Raw genomic sequence first — 21,423 nt, forward strand, 5'->3', positions numbered from 1 at the left:
AGTGCCGGGCGCTATTTTCGTCAGTGGATTCACCGTGGAATGAGATCAGTGCGCTAAATTTACGAGAGTTAGAGAACACCCTTCTTCGAGCTTGCTGGAGTGGCATAGAAAGAGAGAGAGAGAGAGAGAGAGAGAGAGAGAGAGAGAGAGAGAGAGAGAGAGAAAGAGAGAGAGAAAGAGAGAGAGAGAAAAGATAGCGATGCGTTTATGGTAAGCAACACCACAGCGACTCTCGGAAGAGCGCGATGGCGCTTCACTGAAAGCTCTGGGTCTTCGTCCCTGTGTTAAATAGTCCTTTCTCTGTCTCTCTCTTTCTTTCTCTCATTCGCTTGCTCTTACTCGCTCGCTCACTCACTCGCTCGCTGATACGTACAAACACCTAAGGCGCACTCTAGCGAACAAACGCGAAGCTTTCCCTCTTCCTTTTTATCTAACAGATTCAGGAACGTAGTTATTCTGTGCCTAAACAGTGAAAGTGAGCCGAGCTTTGAGATAGTTCAGTTAAAATATTTTTTTTCCTCTTTCTTTCGAACTTGTTCTCTGAGAATTTCGCTCGTTCCTACGATTCCTTGCGAAATAAAATTTTTTTTTTTAAATAATAAAAATAAGAAATAAATTAATAAAATAGGAGAGGTAAAAGAGGAGAAAGACAAACTGGTAGTTGTCGTCTTTTCGTTCGTGTATACGTTTGTATACGTATATCTTTCTTCTTCTTCGTTTTTTTCCTTTTCTTTTTCTTTCTCCTCGTGGTAAAAAAAAAAAAAAAAAAAAAAAAAGAAAAAAAAAGAAAGAAAAAAGGGGTAGAGGGGTTGGAACGTGTACATATGGGAACGAGTAAAGCTTGTATTTCTATATGGCTTTTATCACTTACAGGGCTTCTGCATTAATATCGCGTAACGCGTGCTTGCCGCTTGCCTGCACCTGAATACCGATAATAACGAATATCTGCCTATATTTCGTACGTATTTATGTGCCCCAGGGTTTGTGCATGTGTATTTGCGTTACCCGATGTTTACGATTAATGCATAGGTCGCGCGAGTATATGTGTGCACGTATATACGAACACGTAGGTGTGTGTATACGTGTGAATTATTAACTATGCACGTATAATAATATGTGTGAGAGTTTCTGTGGATTTTGGAGAAAATAGATCAACGAGGTTGGAATTAATTTTCTTTAAATCTGTGATTTTATGCTTGACATTTCGTTATACTAATTAATCTTGATACGGTATTAAATTATTAATTTGATATTATTTATATTTGCAGTTGTATTATTTTATTTTGTTTTCTATTGCATTTATTTACGTATGTATGTATGTATTTATTTATTTATTATTTTTATTTTTATTTTTTGAAAGCATTATTAGTTATCAATTATATCTCTTCTTTGAAAAAACAAATATCAACAAATTTTATATCGAAATATTTAATGGAGTAACGTAGTAAGGGGGAAGATAGAGAAAAAACAAATTGTTACAATTAATCAAAGGAGTTATTTATGTGGTTTGACGATTCGTAATACGTATGTACTTTCGTTTACAACGTTTGTAAGAGAGAATAAGAAGCGCGTGTACTCGCTAATAGCTTTCGAAAGAAGGCGGGCCCCGAACGCGTCCTGAGTTAAATACGCGCACGTGCGAGCCTAACGAAGTTGGGAACACGTAGGGAACATATCTCTGTATGTGTGTGTATATGTGTATATGTATATATATATATATATATATATATATATATTTTGTGCAAGAGGAGGAATAAGGGCTGGATCGATGCACCCGAGCGCTCATGGATAGATATATACACACATACAATCTAACTACTCCTATAATTTCGGTTGATCAAGACGAAAATATTTGCTATAAGGTTCAATCTCAATAATTATAATCCTTTTTCAATCCGTGTATAACGAACAGATTCTTTTAAAAATTAGTGTAACAGACCATGTACTCTACCCTCCTTTCATTTTTCACCCTTTATCTTCCATCCCCTATGTACCGACGTGTTCTTCGTATTTTCTTTTTCTTTTATTTCTTTTTTCTTAATGAAAGTAAAAAAAAAAGATTTGGGTATATTTCTTAAGTAAGTAAAGAATAAAAATTGATTGAGCATATATGTATACACACACACACACACACACACACATATATATATATCGAGGGTATATGTTTTTTATTTGTTAATAAAATTAAAAGAAAGTTATGTCTATCCACTATAAAATAGATAGATAATTCAATAAATTTTAGAACGCAAAGACAACTGATCATAATTATATTTCGTGCAATAAAAATATCGGACAAGTCTGGTAGACTTATTCTCTTATGAATATTAGAAAATTATCATCGAGCAGATGTAATTGTTTCTTTTATATTTTCAAATACAAAAACGATCATACTTTTTTTCTCACACAAAGTGTCCGTAACATTTTCTTTTTATTTATTTTATACAATTTAACAGAACTCGACGAAATTTGATGATCGAGTTTTAATATCGAGAAAGACAAAAATATATATATATATATATATATAAAAAGAAAAAAAAAAAGAAAGAAAAAGAGAAAGAGAGAAAAATTACATAATTTCATTCGATGAGAAACGTAACGCCATTTCTTTTTTTCGAAATACAAGCAAGTAAGTAAGAAGAAATGAGTGTCTTGAAAGGTAGAGATCGTCGTAAGCGAGAGCCATGAAAATACCGAGTACAAAACAGGCAAGCTTGCGAGAGAGAAAGAGAGAAAGAGAGCAAACGAGTGCGTATAAAATGTTGGCGTATGCAAAATATGGTAATGCGTGGAGAGTAGCCAGGGCGTATAAGTGAACCGTACGGCGCACGACGGAATATAATGTCGTCGATAGAGCCGAACGATAAAGACAATCTTCGTGGATTAAAACGCCTCGGATATAGGAGAAGCGGCTTCGCGAGCATAACCAACAGTTTCTCTCAAAGTGTAATCATAAATTCGATTAGAATGCAAACGCATCTCTAACAACGATATACATATGTATGTATATATATATAAGATATGGGGGTTGGAAGGGGATAGGGGTATACCATATTATTTCTAAACGTGTTATTTTCTGTCGTTATTTTCGCCTTATCTGATTTTTATTTTCGAATTATTTTGCATATTCTAACTATTATTATTATTATTATTATTTTTATTATTATTATTATTATTATTATAGGAATTAATTTTGTTTTAATTTGTGGCACAGAAAAATGTATATATTGATAAATGTATATGTGTCAAATTGATATTTGTGTGTTTGTTACAAATTGATATAATAAATTTTCATTATATATATATATATTATATATATAATTTTGTTTAGTATGTCTAAATTTATAAAAACTATGTTTACGAATTATTATTTTCGTAGAGCGAATTTACGCTTGAGACGTAAACAAGTATTAAATGGTACATTTTGTATGTGCTGTGTGTGTGTATATATATATATATATATATATATATATATATAAATGCATATACAGTTATATATATCTATATACATATATATGCATATATATAAGTATATATAAATGAAGATAAGATAAAGTATAAGAAGGTAGATGTTTATTTGTCGCGATTATTGTTGTAAAAGTTTTATCCGTCGAGTCTCGCGACGAACGAATTTTTTTTGTCGGCGCGCCTAACGCGTTAGCGTTTTAAAATACCCGCTAAAAATAAGTCTCAGTACTTCTCTTCGTGCGACTCGTTACAAATTTTCTTTATCTTTTTTTGTATCTTACGCGCATGCGCGTTTATATCGCGTCTCTTCGCTGTTGTTACTTACTATTACTACTACTATTACGACTATTACTATCACTGCTATTATCACTGCTACTATCTCTTTTATTCTGCTTGCTATTTCTTTCATTCTTGGGATATTAAATGTAACAAAAAAAAAAAAAAAAAAGAAGAAAAAAGAAAAGAAAAGAAAAGAAAATAGCAACTAAAGAGAGAGGAATCGGTTATATCAGGCTTACCTGATGGAAATGTGCCAACCGATCCATTTTTTAATATTCGAGATTGTCAAGAACAATATTCTTTGAACCGTATCAAAATCGTGTTCTTTTTATGTATATATATATATATATATATATTTTATTTTTGTTATTTCATTCTAAAACAACATTCGAAACGAAGTAATGCTAATGACAAAAATCATTTTCTACTTTCCTACTTTTTTATTATTATTATTTTTTTTTTATTTAAATATATGGATACATATCTCTTGTTGATAAAATAAAATGAGAATATATATTACATATATACATATATATATATATATATATATATAATATAATACGTATCACGGAAGTGCGAAAGAATCGCACGATTCTCTTCCACGATCGCGTCATGTCAATTGTCGCTAATTGGATTATTTTTCACGCGACCCTGGGAAGGTTCCGCATACATACATACATACATACATACATACATACGTAAGTACGTACGTACGTACATTAGTGTGTATGCATATATAGCATAGTAACGACGATAGAGAAAGAAGAGAAAGAGCAATGGGAGGCCATCGGAATGAAGAGGGAACACGGAATGCCATGACCTTTCGATTTCGAAGCAAGAGAAGAGGGGTCGTGGATTTTGGCGAGAACACGCCTGCCTAGGGTGTAGCTATTATAACGCTTGCTTTCTTCCCTATGACAGGGTGAACCGGGGTGGATGATGATGGTGTAGTTGTGTGGTAGTATACTACTAGTTGGTTGAGTTCTACGAATATATCGGATTTCGAGCGGAACGCAAGCTTGATGAGAACATTTTTATCAGCCTTTCTTTCTTTCTCATCTTTTCTCTCTCTCTTTTTTTTTTTACTTGACTTTTGTAACACTTACTTCATTTCTGTTTGTGTGTGGGTTGATCGAGTTACGCGTATGCATACAAAGGACTATGATGTAGGATTATATGAATGGAATAGTTTTTTAATTATAATATATATATATATATATATGTGTTAGTAAAAATAAAATTAGTTTATTTTACTAAAAATAAATTTATTATATATATTAAATGTACTGATATATTTTACTAAATTTATTCATTACATTAAAATTTATTATTATTATTATTATTATTATTATTATTATTATTATTATTATTATTATTATTATTATTATTATTATAATTAATCGAATGCCTTCCAATATCGAAGTACTACGTACATAAACTTATATACATAGTTACATATATATTATAAATAATAAATTATTGCTTTATATTGTATCCCAACATTATAGTTATATATATATATATATGTGTGTGTGTTTGTGTGTGTGTGTATAACTTGATGTACACGTAAGTAGATATCTTAAAGTTTGATTGTTAATACTTCTGGAATAAAAAGAGAAAAAAAAATAATAAAAAAAGAAAAGGAAGAGAAGAGAAGAAAGAAAAGAAAAGAAAAGAAAAGAATCTGTGCCTTTGAAAAATAAAGGGTTGGGATGGTAATAGCCGACATCTTGAAGTTAAAGAAGAAAAAAGAAAAAAGGAAAGAAAAAAAGAAAGGAAGGAAGGAAGGAAGGAAGGAAGGAAGGAAAGAAAGAAAAAACTAAAGTAGTCTGACTATGATCGTGTAAAGCTGTAAGCTGATATGCTAGAGAGAAAGAGAGAGACAAAGAGAAAGAGAGAAAGAGAAGATAACGATAAATATTCAACGGATAAAACCGGAGTCGATAGTCGATCGGTTTTCTTTACTATAGTAGCATTCGGGTCGTTTGTATGGCGGGAAATTTGAATTCCAAAAATTATTTTTATCCCCTTTCTCACATTCTCGGCTTCGATAGAAATAAAAGCAAAAAAGGGGAACACAAGAGAAAAGAAGAAGAAGAAAAAAAAAAAAAAAAAGAAATAAAAATCTCTTCTATCCATACACCAAATACTAAAAATCCAAATATATTTTCTAATAATAATCCTATTATTACGGATAAAGTCGAATTCGCGTGGTCGATTACCAATTTCTTTTAGTTTTAATAACGTCGGGGTCATTCGTATCGCGGCAAATTAGAATTTTTTAAAAGCGATCTTTCGTCTTTTTATAACGCTATCGGCTTCGATAAAGATAATAAAGAGAGACGAAAGGAAACAAAAAGGAAAAAGAAAAAGTCTCAAAATCCAAATCTTCGTCCGTAGCATTGTAACAATAAAAACCCAAGCGTAATTTCTAATAATAATCTTATTATCACGGTCGGTCAATTTAAACTTGGATTCTGAATTCCACTTGGAAATTCTCGAAACGTTGGGGACGGAAAAGCTTGATCCTCAGCTACGATGCCGTTTAGCGACGTTGATATTGGCCCTGCTCCAAACTCGTAACAATCACCTTGACGACAAGACTTTCTAGAACTTCTGACAGACTGCGATTAATTTGCATCTGGGCGATTCGAATATCACAATTATATGTCCCCATGTATGCGGATTTATACGCGTATGTCTCTCTCTCTCTCTCTCTCTCTCTCTCTCTCTCTCTCTCTCTCTCTCTCTCTCTCTCTCTCTCTCTCTCTCTCTGTCTATCTATCTCTCTTTATTCAATAAAATGTCACGTATATACATACGTCTATATATATCTATTCTACTTTGGTTAACGAGAATCAAAATGTTTCTTTTTGAATTGCTCCGTCATCGCTGTTAGATCTGTGCACGTATAATGACTCATAAAAATGATTATATACGCTCGCATCGAGAAATGTACTACTCTTTGTGTATGTATATATGTATGAGTAATATCTTTTTGATATGAATCGTCTAGATATTACGAATAGGTAAAAAAAAAAAAAAAAAAAAAAGAAAAGGAAAAGGAAAAGAAAAAAAAGATAAGAAGATGAAAAGAATGAAAAGGATGAAATGATAATGATCGATTAAAATTTTCTATTCACCTATTATTATTCATTGATAAAATATCGAGGAAAATTATTTTTTCCACGCGTACGTAGTTACGTACGTACATACGTATGTACGTACGTACGTATGTATGTATGTATGTATGTATACGTATATGTACTGTAATGTACGCACAAATACCCATACATACACACATGCGTTATATATATATATATATAAATCTATAGATACGTTGTTTTTCTTGCTGAACTTGCGCTTAGCATTAGGTAATCTCTACGATCAAATATCCATTAGCCATGTACACTCATTATCGATTATACCATACTCAACGTCGTATCTAGTGTCTGTCTACTACCCGCACATCATTCGTGTTCTCAGCGCGAAAGGGAAACGTATGTATGTATATATCTATATATACATATATATATGTATGTATATCTAATACATAGATACGTAGATATATACGTATATATTACTTCGAAAGTTCTTCGTCGTTTGTCATAGCATCCCCTAAGACAAATCTTCGATTATTTTTTAAAAGTAATATTTTGATTTATCTGAATATTTGATTTTTTTTAGAATAATATTTGATTTTTTTAATCTGTTCATTCATTTATTTATTTATTTTTTATTTTATATACATCTCGATCGAAACCTTAGATAAGTATGATTAAAATAGTTATTAATAGAAAAAAAAAAGGAGTAAACAGCTTATTAGGCAGTCATGAGAGAAAAACAGAGAGAGAGAGAGTTATCTTTTTACAATCACCCACTCATACACTCTATCTCTCTCTCTCCCTTTCTCTAACACACGGACTAGCATTGCTAAACTCTTTCAAATATTAATCGTTTCATCGTAATACCAGTATAACTTTCAGATCCGTTTTGGCGTCTCTCCAAACTAACTCGAATATTAATTCACGTATATCTGCTACTGCTGCTGCTGCTGTTAGAAGAGAAAGAGAAAGAGAAAGAGAAAGAGAAAATCCTACTTTTTTCTCCTCTTAAATTATTAATTTTTACTCGGAGATCATCGGACGAAAACTATTTGCTCCGAATAGAAATAAACTCTCTTATACTAGTTTCTCTCTTTCTTTTTTTTCTATATAGATATATCTATCTCTATCTTTACCAATGTATACGTGTGTGTATATATATATGTAGAGAGAGATACGTACGTGTGTGTGATATTCTATAAAGAGAAAGAAAATGGGATCTCGTGAGAATGATCGAACCGATGGCTTTTTTCTCTCTCTCTCTCTCTTCTTTTTTTTTTTCTTTTCTTTTTTTGACTTGACGAAGATCGGGACGATCACGAAAAACGGAAGTAAGAGGTGGTAGAGCTCGAGTTGGAGATGGAGGTGGAAGTGGAGGTGCAGGTAGAGGTGGACATGGACGTGGAGGTGGAGGAATCTCTTTGGTAAGAGAAGAAAAGAGATGGTGTGTGCCTGCCGTGTGCTTGTTGTAGCTTGAAGACTACTTCGTGCGGCCCACTTTCTTTACTTTCACGCGGCCGCCGTTCTTCTTTCATCGCTGTGCTCGCCTGACTTCGTAACTCGACGAGGAGGAGTAGTAGAGTAAGAGGAGGAGGAGGAGGAGGTGGAGGAGGAGGACAAGAACCGCGAAAGATTATAGCGTTCTCTTCTGCACATACACACACACACACACACGCTTGCGCGTGTGCACTGAGATGCATTTACACATTTACACAGACAGGGACAAACAGACAGACACATGAGCGTGCATGCAACCTCGGATAATTTCTAACGGGTTTTCCTTTCTTCTTTTTCTTTTTTCTCCCCTTTTTCTTTCTTTCTTTCTTTCTTTCTTTTTTTTTTTTTTTTTTAAATTTGTTTTTGTGTTTTCTCTCCCCATTCTTTCTCTCTTTCCTTTTATTTTCTTTGCGACATCGATGTAGCGGAAGATGCTAAAAGTCCCGAGGAAGTTCAATGAAAAAGAAAACGAATTGGGGATCGTCAGGCTATCTGTTATTATTAATTAATTAATTAATTAATTAATTAATTAATTAATTAATTAATTTGTTTACTTATTTATTTCTCTCTCTCTCTCTCTCTCTCTCTCTCTCTCTCTCTCTCTCTCTCTCGAAATATATTTCTAATATCCTTTTAATTCCATCAAATCGGAACACGAACGTGAGAAATCATGAGATAATGTACGTTAGAAAGAAATTACTATTCTTTTTTTTTTTCTCTTTTCTAAGATTCGTTCCATTTCGTTCAAACGAGAGATATATGCTCGTAATTGATCTTTGAGTTCTCTCCTTCAACCCCTGCCCCCAAGTTTTCTCGACGTCTCATTTATCAAATTGAATGTAACTTCAACTTCGTTGAATTGTCTTAGAAACGTTTGCATTGTTTACCAATTCGAAAGTCCCTTTGCGATAAGTAACTAACTACCGGATATGTTATGTTCTAAGGCACGACGAAGAGTAGTATAAGTATTTTACTTTGTAAAGATTTATCGTCGTTGAAATCACGTGACCAAGAAAATATATACTAACGAGCGTTAACTTTTCTTTACTTCTTCGAAGATTTCACTTTACTATAAAGACGTAAACACGTCTTATCTCGTTGTTTTTTCTTCTTCTTCTTCTTCTCTTTTTTTCCTATTCAGCCTCACTCCAATGGAAATTTATATTGTATTACATGATTTTGATATCGGAGTGGTAATTCGTAAGAAAATATTTGTTTTGAAAAAGGAAGAGATAAGGAATGAAAGAGAATGAGATCGAAAAGATATTATAGATCGAGGGTTGTGTTATTTTTCTATGGAGTACAAAATACGATTAGTTGAAATTTTCTAATAATATCTCATAGCGATAAGTTTGTTTATCCTTTCGATTTCTGACACAACAACTTGAATCATTTTGTTTATCTTTCTTTTTCTTCTTTTTATCTGCGCGCGTCGTCTCGATTTTATCCGAAAAATAAGAAAGATCATAAATGGGGAAAGTTGAAATTCGATCGGCCATCTCGACGAATCATTTTCGTTCTCATGCCAATATTTTTTACAACAATATTTTTCATTGCTCGTTTCTTTTTTTTTTTTTCTTCCTCGTAATCGTAAATATAAATAGAAACATTTATCACGCCGATTTTCATTCCGCTAATTTTTTCTTTTTCTTTTTTTAAACTTTAATCCGCTTTTATAATCGAAGATATTTGAATGAACAACGTCATTAAACAAATCATAGATTTTTCAAAAAAAAAAAAAAAAAAAAAATATATACATCGCTATCTATTCGACAAAACGAATTATTTTCTGATATAAAAATCTTTTCGAAAAGAATCTCTTCGTGCGAAAGGTCGAAGGAGTTTTTGAAATTTTTGACATATGCGCTTAATGCTCTCGATCGAAGGAAGCTTTCGCGTTAGGTTTAACGAAGGGAACGGTCACGAGGGCCCGAACTTCCCTTTCAACTTCGATATCGAATTCGTGGGAAGTTCAAGAACTGTCGTTATACGAACACGCTCTAATACCAACGCTAATACTTACGTACAACGTTCTCTACGTTCTACGACAGTAAAATCAGTGTACATAGATTTATCCACGGAAAATTACAGAGAAATCCTGCTTTCAATCGTCTCTCTCTTTCTCTCTCTTTCTCGTTATAGTTAAATTACCAATGGCTTTCTAAAAATATCTTAATTAATCAACCATCATGTATATATGTTTGTGTGTGTATATATATATATATATATAATTAAGAAAAATTATTTTTATCAATTTAATTTAATGTAATGTTTCATAAAAATTAGATTAAATTAAAAGAGAAAAAGAAAAAAAGAGTTGAATATATTCTATCGACAAAATCTAAGTCGTCGATCGTTTAAAATCGATCGGAAAAAAATTTTTTTCTTTCATTTTTTTTTTTTTTTTCTTAATAGCTCTGTGGATAATAAAGAACATAATAAACAGATTAATCAATTGATTCAATTAGCAATGAATTGCCGAAGGTTAAGTTACTTAAACAAATTTTGCGAAATCGAACGCAAAGAAAAGGTGGAAGAGGAGGAGGAGGAGGAGAAGAACAAGAAGAAGGAGAAGACGAAGAAAAAGTAGAAGGAGAGATAAGGAGAACTATATGCGTTTCTCGAGATAACAAAGATGACGTCAGAAAGAACGAAGAAGGAATCGGAACATTCTCTCTCCCATTCTCTCTTTCGAGAAACACGAAAAACGAACGTGAAACATATCGTAAGCGTCATCTTGCTTACGTCTGATAAAAATAAATTTCACACTTGGGTCTCCCTAAATTTTGCTATAAATACATATGCAAACACGTATATATATGTGTACGATGAGTATGATAAAGTTATATATATATATATATATATATATATATAAAAGAGATTTCTGGTACTATGGAATTTATTATCGAATTAAGTTCGACAAAGAAGCAAGAACGTATAGAGATCAAAGTTAAGTGAGAGAAAGCGTAAATTAGGAGATAGAAAGAGATAAAGACAGAAACATAGAGAGAGAAAAAAAGACAGAGAGAAAGAACAAGAGTATATATGGATTTACAAAGATCGCACGTTCCAGAGAGGAGGAGGAGGAGGAGGAGGAGGAGGAGGGCTGATGCATAAAGCGTACAAAATCGATAGCACCGGAGCAATCCGCTTAATGGCATTCCCTAAGCAGACGCTAGACGTGATAAATCGAATAGCGTCGAGTGATTTAGTGATATCTTCTTGTAAATACCAAACCAATGTATTAGTAGGTGGTGTACATAATAAACACGTAATAAACATTACGCATGAATCATTGAATGAATTTTGAGAAAAATACGAAGGAACGAATCCAACGAAAGCAACTAATCGAACGATAGGAAGAAGAAGGAATCTACGAAAGAAGAAAATATTTCAAGTATCGAAATACTTCAAATGGACTTTTATACAACCAGCGATTATTCGGAATCCGATCGACGTCGTTCGTTTCTGCGATATGCTCATCGATTCTTGGTAGAGTTGTGTTTCTAAGATAACGTGCTTACGTGCCACGCGATCATAGTTACATATTATATATATATATATATATATATATATCATTTAGTTGGACGGAATTCCCTATTACCTGCGTCAACGTAAGAAGAAGAAGAAGAAGATATCATATAACATTTATACGTGTTATGCATATATATATATATATATATATATATATATACACACACATACACACACATATGTATGCGTAATATAGGTGTTCGTATAAAAACCCACAGCGACGCATTATCCAGATTATACTATCCATCGACGTGTCGCGACCGATACGTAATATCATTATTCTTATAGCACGTGCGAGAGAAAGAAAGAAATAAAAAGATAAGAAAAATTGAGAAAGAAAGAAAGACGGAAAGAAAGATAAAATAAAATAAGATATATAGGTAGATGGATAGATATATATCTAGCTAGCTAGATAAATAGATAGATAGATAGATAGATAGATAGATAGATAGATATATGTTGTATGTATGCGTGTGGTACGACACGATAGGAGTGCGTACGTGCGATCGAGGATAGCGGGAATGGGAGGGGTGGTGGTAGTGGTGCTGCCGCTGGGGTGGTGGGAGGGGAAGGGAGGTGAAGGTGGAGGTGGAGGTGGAGGTGGAGAAGGATGAGGAGAAAGAGAGGGGATCAGACACGGTAGTCGGTGGCGTACGTGGTCGCGGAGGTTGCTCAACTTGACGTATGTTCTCTCCCGTGACGTCATTTAAAAATCACTTTACCTCAAGAGACAATCCGAAGTCGTCGCTGTCGCGTCGTCGACGTCGTACGAAGGATGCAATTGACACGACACCACTACTACCACCACCACGATGACGACGACGACGATGATGATGATGATGATGACGATGACGACGACGACGATTACGGTGGTGGTGTTGTTGTTGTTGTTGTTGTTGTTGTTGTTGTTGTTGACGTTGTTGCTATTGCTCGATGTTGGATGCTGTTGGATTATTGCAGCTTTTGCTCTTGCGAAGAATAGAGTAGAATAAGAGGACGAAATAGTATTGGAGGGGGAGTGTGAGTGAATGAGATAGAGGGAAAGAGATAGAAAGATATTAATCAACTATGGACACCCCTTTCTCGTGTTTCCTTCTCTTTTCTTCTCACTTTTTCTTTCTTTCTTTCTTTCTTTCTTTCTTTTTTTTCCCTTTTTCTTCTTCTTCTTCTTCTTTTTCTCTTACACCGAGAGAGATTCACAGTAGTTTAGTAGTAATAGTGTAGTAGGCACGTCGTTTCTTTGTTCCTTCTTCCTACTCCCGCGAGTCCTCTCACTTTATATTGTGCATATATATATATATATATGTCTATGTATATGTATGTACGATGTATATATTTGTGTATATATATATATATATATATATATTGTGAAGCGCACACTCGAGGGAATACGCGTAACGGAACGAAGTTAATCGGAACACGTTAGGATCGCGAGAGCGTCACTCGCGCACCGTTTAAAGCGGTCCGTGATTATCACTGTTACTCGAGACCGCTGTTAATACCCCCGTAGTAATATTAGTAGGAGTAGTAATAGTATAATAGTAGGAGGACAGATGAGACACCGATGGATGTTTCCCGCAGCTTCCAATACACTATCAATATATCTTTTTCGCTTCTCCTATACTTCGTTAAATATCGAATAACACGCGAATAGCACTATATCGTTTCTCACACATATAAATTCGGTCCGATATCAAATACGAACTTTTGCACTTTTCTAATGTCATTAATATAGTTCAGCACGATCAAACAATAACTTCGATTAAGAATCCGATCAAGTATTATCGGCCGAAATAAAAGAGCAATTCAAAGCGAATGGAGAAGTAACAACGATAAGAGGATGAGAGAAACAGAATCGAATCGAGAGAGAGAGAGAGAGAGAGATATATAGAAAGTGTACGGTGACCTCGGCGATGAGGAGTAAGCTAAAACACTCTCAAACTCTATCTATCTCTCTATGTCCCAAGTCCGAAGTTTTTCTCGGCGCGCGCACGAGATACAAGTTGATGCAAGAAGAAAAACGTCCGTACGCGAGCAAGGCCCGAGCACGACTGAGCGCGTATGCGAGCCGATACCGGCCGAGCGTGTGGCTCACGACACGAAGATACCCGACCGATCGTCGCACCGCTACGACACGAGTTCCGAGTCCCCTCTTCGCTTCTCTGTAGTCTCCCTCTCTCTCGCTCGCTCGCTCACTCTCACTCGTTCGTTCTCTCTCTCTCTTTCTTCGCCCATCATCCTTCCTCTTTCCTCTTACTTCTCCTCGCTCTCCTTTCGCTCGACTCGCGCTCTTCTTTCTTTCTATCTTTCTCTCTCTCTCTCTCTCTCTTTCTCCTTCTCTTTCTCTTTTCTGTGCGCACATCGCGTCCACCTCGAGCGCGCTTCTCCTTCCTCCTCCACCTTCTCCTTCTCCTCTTTCTCTTCCTCCTCCTATTCCTCCTCTTTTCCCTCCTCACTTCTTCCTCTAACCTCTTATTTTCCAACGGCGCTTAAACTCACCGTACGTCCTTCGTTCTCTCTTTCTCTCTGTCTGTTTGTCTGTTGTCTGTCTGTCTGTCTGTCTGTCTGTCTGTCTGCTATCTTATTCTTTTTCTATGGAAGAAAATATACATATATATACATAGAAATGTGATTTCTCGAAGTAGCACTCGAGAAGAAAACGGTAGCTGCCTTCTCTAATCGCGACTAATCGCAAGCACCAGTTTTATTCGTGGTGTGGACGATTCGTGAAAGCATAAGGAATACTTTTCCTTCGAGTCTCTCTCCCTCACTCTTTCTCTCTCTCCTGTCTTTTTTTATCTTTTGTTTCGTTCTAAACGAAATCGAGCACGTCACGAGAGGGTGGAAGAACACACGGCGTCGAGCTTCTGACGAACGGATGATTTGAGAGAAAGAGAGAGAGAGAGAGAGTGTAGAGTGTGAGAGAGAGAGAGAGAGAGAGAGAGAGAGAGAGATAGAGGGCGGGGTGGTCGTCGAGCGCCGCCACGGAAGGGGGCGGGTTAAATGAACTGTCGGCTCGCCGGGCGGTTTGCGTTTGATTTAATGGGAGATAGGAAGGGTTTGTTATGGATGCTCGACGGGGATATATTTGAAAGCGGTAAGGCGTCTCTCTCTCTTTCTCTTTCTCTTTCTCTTTCGTTCTCTATGTTGGTTTGCCACACGTATCGATATATGTTAGTGTATATATGTGTATATATATATTTATATTTACATATATATATTTTATTTATTTATTTATACATGTCTATAAGTAACATATGTGTGTGTGTGTGTGTGTATATATATATATATATATGTATGTATGTATACCATGACAATGTGCTTTTGACTCTCTAACCGATCGGATACATTGAAAATCGAGAATATCGAGATCGTTCGTACCCGAGCTTTAGCGCTTACATTTTGGTTTCAATTTATTCGTTCGAATGGAAAATCGAAAGTGGGACTTTTTATCGCGAATCACGATTAATCGATAATATAGTCCTTCTATCGGTGGTTTAGTGCTCCATTTGAATTCAGTTATGTACGTATATGTGTGCATATATATATATATATATATATATGTGCATACGAAATCTGACGAATTATCGTCCTTGTTGAAAATATTCAAAGAGATCATTGAAAAAAGAATATATATATATATATACATACGTACGTTCGTACATATATATGTATCTATATCTATTAGATATCCATCTAAATGATCTGTCTCTGAATGTACTTAAATTACATCTAATAATTTCCTTTGATTTTCCATATTTATCTTCGTTGAAATTTAATCGAAAATACCGAAAGATGTTTGTTTCATATTCGAAAAGCAAAACGCGGAAGATAATGCGAGAGCGGGCTCGTCGGTGAACTCAGGAATATGTATTTGTTTTTTTTTTTGTTTCTTTTTTTGTGTTCCTTTTTTCTTTATTTATTTATTTCTTTTTTTTTTTCGTATCCTACTCATGCCGTCCTCTTCCTCCTCCTTCTCCTCTCCTACTCTTCATCATCATCATCCTTCTCCTTTTACCTTTCCGTTATTTAACGAGAAATACGGCATAACTTTGTAAGCGCGGACGAGTACTGGTACGAGTGAGAAGCGGAAGAGAGTAAAAGGTAAGGGAAGAAGGGGGAAAGGGACGTATTTACCTTTGCGGCTGATGGCCGGCTTTTCCACGATGTATTTTCAAATAGGGCTTAATTGACGAATGTAACTGTAGATAGTCAGTAGTTTCGTGAACGAAACCGAAAAATATCTAAAGATAGAAAAAGAAAGAAAAATAGATAGATAGAAAAAAAAGTAGAGAGAGAGAGAGAGAGAGAGAGAGAACGAAAGAGATGATCCACTTGTAACATCGATCTTCGTATATTCACGATATTTCAACGAAAGAACTTTAGAAAATCTGAGTTGATAGTTAAAAGGAAAGACATGACACACACATACACATACACATATTTATCTAGGATTTTAACGAGCTACGTAATAACGGATAGCCATAAAAGTCGTTCGAATATTTGCGAATACACACGTAAGTAATTGTATCCATATATATCCAGAGTGTATGTATAGGTAAAAGTCTAAGCAATAATCGTATTTACGTATATATTGCTGTGCTGTTTCTATGATAGTTTCGATCGTTCGAAAGGAGGAAAGAAAAATAAAAATAAAAGAAAGAGAGAGAGAGAAAGATCGAAAGCTTTAGAGAACTCTAGAGAGAGAGAGAGAGAGAGAGAGAGAGAGAGAGAGAGAGAGAGAGAGAGAGAGAGAGAGAGGAGAAAGAGAAGAAGAAAAAGGATCGAAAGAAAGAAAGAAAGATAGATAGATAGATAGAAAGAAAGATAGAAGGAAGGAAGGAAGGAAAGAAAGAAAGAAAAGAAAAAAGAAAAGTCGAGGCGATCCATTCGAGTTTCTATTATGAGGAGGAAGCGAACTAGTGATAATGACTATTCTGAAATACCTCGTTGCAAGGCAAGCAAATACCGCTGCATAGAAACGAGCACCGAGTTCGTTTCGACTTCTCTCTCTCTCTCTCTCTCTCGCTCGCTCTCTCTTTCTCTTTCTCTTTCTCTTTCTCTTCAAACCTTTCCCTCTTCCTCTCCTCTTCCTCCTCATCCTTCTCCTCCTTCTCTTCCTCCTCTTCCTCCTCTTGCTCTCCTCTTCCCTCTCTACAACACCATCTCCTCCTCCTCCACCTCCTCCTCCTCCTCCTCCTCCTCCTCCTCCTCCTCCTCCTCCTCCTCCTCCTCCTCTTCCTCCATCGTCGTCGCTACTTCCTCGTTCGCCCTCCGTGAAATATTACGACGACTTTTCTTTACCAACGGCCTATCTGAAACGCTCGATCGCCAAGAGTTTTGTACCCTACGGTTCTACGAATTTTCAACCCCGAGATCCTTACTCCAATTTTTACACATGGAGCGAGCTTTCTTACGAGAGAAACAAGAAAAGAAAAAAAAAAAATGAAAATAAAAAAGAAAATGATACAGAAAGGAAAGGAACATGAAGTAAGAGGGATGGAGATATGAGAAAGATGGTAAATAGTCATGTCGAATAATAGATGATACTTTCGATCTGTAAGATCAGATAATAAAAGATAAGACGAATTTATGATTACACACACATATATATATATATATCTATCTTATAAATTATATCATATATATATACATACATACATATATATATATATACGTATATATGTATAAATCTTGTTTGGAATTAATTCGGTTCGATGACCTCTACTGATCGAATCAACGAAAGAAAAAAAAGAGAAAGAGAGAGAGAGAAATGACGATTTATTCGATTTCGTGGCAAGGTGGATAACTTCTCTCTCTCTCTCTCTCTCCCACTCTCTCTCTCTCTCCCTCTCCCTCTTTCTCTTTCTCTCTGTGTATGTGTATGGCAGCGAAGAAAACGAGTACCGCTACGGCTCGCGAGTTCCGAGTCGTTTTTCCCCTCGCCCGCGTGCTTTACCTCCTCCCCTTCTTCCTTGTACACGAACACACACACAAACAACTAAACATACACATACATACATACACACACACACACACACATACATTTATACGTACAAACGCGCGTAAACTTCTTCAACGTTTCTCTCTACTCTACCATTACGTTCTAACCTCCTCATCCTCTTTCGTTTCCTTCGGCCATCCTTCGGCTCTTTCCTCGCGAAGTAAGTACTTACTACGTAGCCACATCGGAGATTTTTCTCGCTTTTAGCCAACGTTATATCCAGCGTTAGAATCGGCCAGGTTTCGTGCCGGATAATATTTGGAAAAGCGGGAAAATCGAAGTTGTTCTCTTTCTCTTTCTCTCTGCCTGCTATCCATCCCTCCTTTCTCTACCATCCCCCTCTCATTGTTCTCTTCTCTTCTTTTTTTACCCCTCCTATTCTCTTCCTTTCACCCCTTTTTATCGTGGAAAAGCATAGGATCCAAAATGTGTTTCCTCTCTCTCGTCACGTCGAAAATATCCCTCCTCTTTCTTCTTATCCTTCTTTTCCTCCTTATCCTTCTACAGCAACACTATCGCTACCGTTGCTCGCCTTCCAATCCAAAGCGACGGCTTTCGAAAATTCTATTCTACGAAATCAAAGTATTTTCATGCTGTATAGAACCTTGAGAAAGTAATAAAGAATGAGAAAGAGAATGAAGAGATAACGATCTTACGAGACTCTTACGGGATTCTTTAACTATGGCAATGTTTAGTCCATCGTTCGATCCTTTTTATATACGTTGTTGGTATACGTAAGCTGTAAATGCTTGAAAGAACACTTCGATCTTTTTGGACAGGTTTCTTATTTTTATTTATTTATTTGTTTATTTGTTTTATTTGTTTTCGTATTTATTTTCGTTTTCTTTCCTCCTTTTATTCTTTTCTATTTTAACGACGGATAGAAAATGTTTTCTTATTGCAAAATTTATTTTAATTTTTTTTTTTCTAATTCTTTTATTTATTTGTTTACTTATACACACACACACACACACATATATATATATATAATTATAGAAAATTATACAGTTACAAAACAAGGTAAATATTAAACGATTGTAGATAAATATATCTACACATATATTCTAGATTACATATATAATTAATCATTATAAATGCAAACAAATGCATTTATAATATATCATCTTTGACAGTGTTATTTTTACACGATCCGAGAATGGCAACGAATAACAAGAATTGCAAGAGAATAGAGAAAAATAAAAGTGACGGGTGAGAGAGAAAAAGAAGGAAAGACGGAACGAGACGGAGATAGATACATAGAGAGAGAGAGAGAGAGAGAGAGAGAGAGAGAGATAGAGAAAGACAGACAGACAGACAGACAGACAGAGAGAGAGAGAGAAAGAGAGAGAGAGAGAGATAGAAAGAGAGAGAGAGAGAGAACGTCGCTGTTCGGCTTGGTATAGTAGGACGACTTTCGAGAGGTTTTCTAAGGCGAGCTTCCTTTCTCTCTACAGTGAGTTGTCCTTCCTCGGATATTACACCTCTCAACGTTTCCCGTAAAAGTCGGACCTACTACCGTGAGAGAGAAGCGTACATTTACTTGTCGTCGTGTTCGACGTACACGTTAGAAACTCGAAGGACAAACTTGCTTACTAGTAGGTAGCACATGACGTTTCTATTTCCCTTCTTTCTCTCTCTCTCTCTCTCTCTCTCTCCCTCTCTCACGATCTATCTCAATTTCTCTATCTATCTTTCTCTCTCTCTCTCTCTCTCTCTCTTTCTCTTTCGCACTTTCTTCTTTCAAATCCTTCCTAATTCGAAAAGATCATTTAACCTTCTTAATCCTCAGATAATCTCTACAAATCCCAAAAGTGTTGTTAGACGCACACACAGGAACTTACATACATACAGATACAATGTATACGCAAAGAACACAAATTGACCTGCCCGAAAAGGTCTTCAATTATTTTTATAACGATTTCGTACAACTTTTTTCTCTTTCTCTTTTCTTTTTTTTCTTTTTTTTTTTTTTTTTTTTTTTTATTTATTTTTATAAGACGTGTTTATTCAATAAAATTTTATTATTGGTTATTATCGTCGCGAAGACGTAATCGTAGAAAATTCATTTTTATATAGGAAAGAAAGATTACAGTAATAGTTATTCTCCATTGGTAATTACTTTCGAAGAAATATAAAAAAAGTATATATATATATATACATATATAAATAAATAAAAAGTTAATCGAATTATTATAATAACTAAACATATGCGATCGTTCCTTCATTATTAACGTTCGTATCATTGATAACGGACGACGTTATCGAAATGAACTTAAAACAATGTATCGATAGCCTTCGGACATTCTTTCGATGCATTTCATATATGTATTATATCGTATCTACATACATATATATATCTATATATATGTATATATATGCATATATATGTATATACATGTATATATGCAAGTACATATATATATATATATATATATATATATATATATATATAGTGAAATAACGAAGAGATAATTAACGAACGTCTCGACGTTCTTATCGTGAAGAAAACTCGAAATAGATAACGAACTTGTGAATTTTTGTGCCTAATTTTTCGTCAAGCAATGTTCACATGCAAAATATTGACTCGTTTAGTATCGCTTATAGATAAGCTGTTTATTTTGGTTATTACGTTTTCGTTTCCTTTTTTTAGACTTCTTCTTACACTTTTTTTGTTTTTTCTTCTTTCTTCCTTTCTCATTTTTTTTTCTTTTTTTTTTTCGATTTACTTTTTTTTTCCGATGTAGGTATACCAAATTTTATTTTAATTCTGTTTATATATATATATTTTTTTGTTTATAATATAAATAGAAATATTTTATTTGAAGAAAAGAAGAATATATCTTCTAACTTATATATATATATATATATATATGTCACACACACATATACATACTTGATAACAATCGATAAACCATTTTCGAAATAAATTGAAAATTTAATCTAAACTATCGTATATCGTTCGGAATTCGTGTTAAATCCTGACGTAAGATCTATTTTCACCTGATCTAAGCATTCGAGAGATCGCTTATATTCCGTTAGCAGAAGCACACGAGAGATAACGAGCAAGAGAGCGTGGTATCGTATTTTTACTCTTATAGCGTCACGAGCTGCGATTTCTCGAGGACTTCACCGCCAACGAATACATATGTATGCATACATACATACATACATACATACATACATACATACATACATACCTACATGCATGCATGCATGATATATGCATGTATGTACGTATGTTTGTATGTATGCTCTATACGTACGTACGTGTTTTGTGTATAGTGATCAACACTTTGAAATTCGATCGAAGTGGAACAAACGAGTGGCAAGTTTTCACGGCAAATTCGAAGCTAAACATACATACATACATACATATGTTTCTTTTTCCGAACTGATATTCGCGATTATCGAGTTATCGATATCGATGACTAATTGATACGAATTTATCGCGATTCCTTATCGATCATCGTTAAGCGGGGCTTTTAACTCAACCGGTCTTTTATATAGACATTCGAATATTCAAGAAACTAGTTGCTTCTA

At 34.8% G+C, this 21,423-nt stretch overlaps 1 protein-coding gene and 1 long non-coding RNA gene across 6 annotated transcripts in view; one reads left to right on the plus strand and one right to left on the minus strand.

Moving 5' to 3' along the window:
* The window catches only part of LOC122631205, a 36,523-nt gene extending 22,556 nt beyond the window's left edge, over nucleotides 1–13,967 (minus strand). The window contains exon 1 of the mRNA XM_043816600.1: nucleotides 12,602–13,967. The gene's annotated coding sequence lies outside the window, so the exon portion shown is untranslated. The remainder of the gene's footprint in view (nucleotides 1–12,601) is intronic.
* LOC122631206 overlaps nucleotides 1–21,423 on the plus strand; it is a 110,854-nt gene that overhangs the window by 18,306 nt on the left and 71,125 nt on the right. The window lies entirely within an intron of this gene.

Source organism: Vespula pensylvanica, chromosome 8 (assembly GCF_014466175.1).
Source record: "Vespula pensylvanica isolate Volc-1 chromosome 8, ASM1446617v1, whole genome shotgun sequence".
Lineage (NCBI taxonomy): Eukaryota > Metazoa > Arthropoda > Insecta > Hymenoptera > Vespidae > Vespula > Vespula pensylvanica.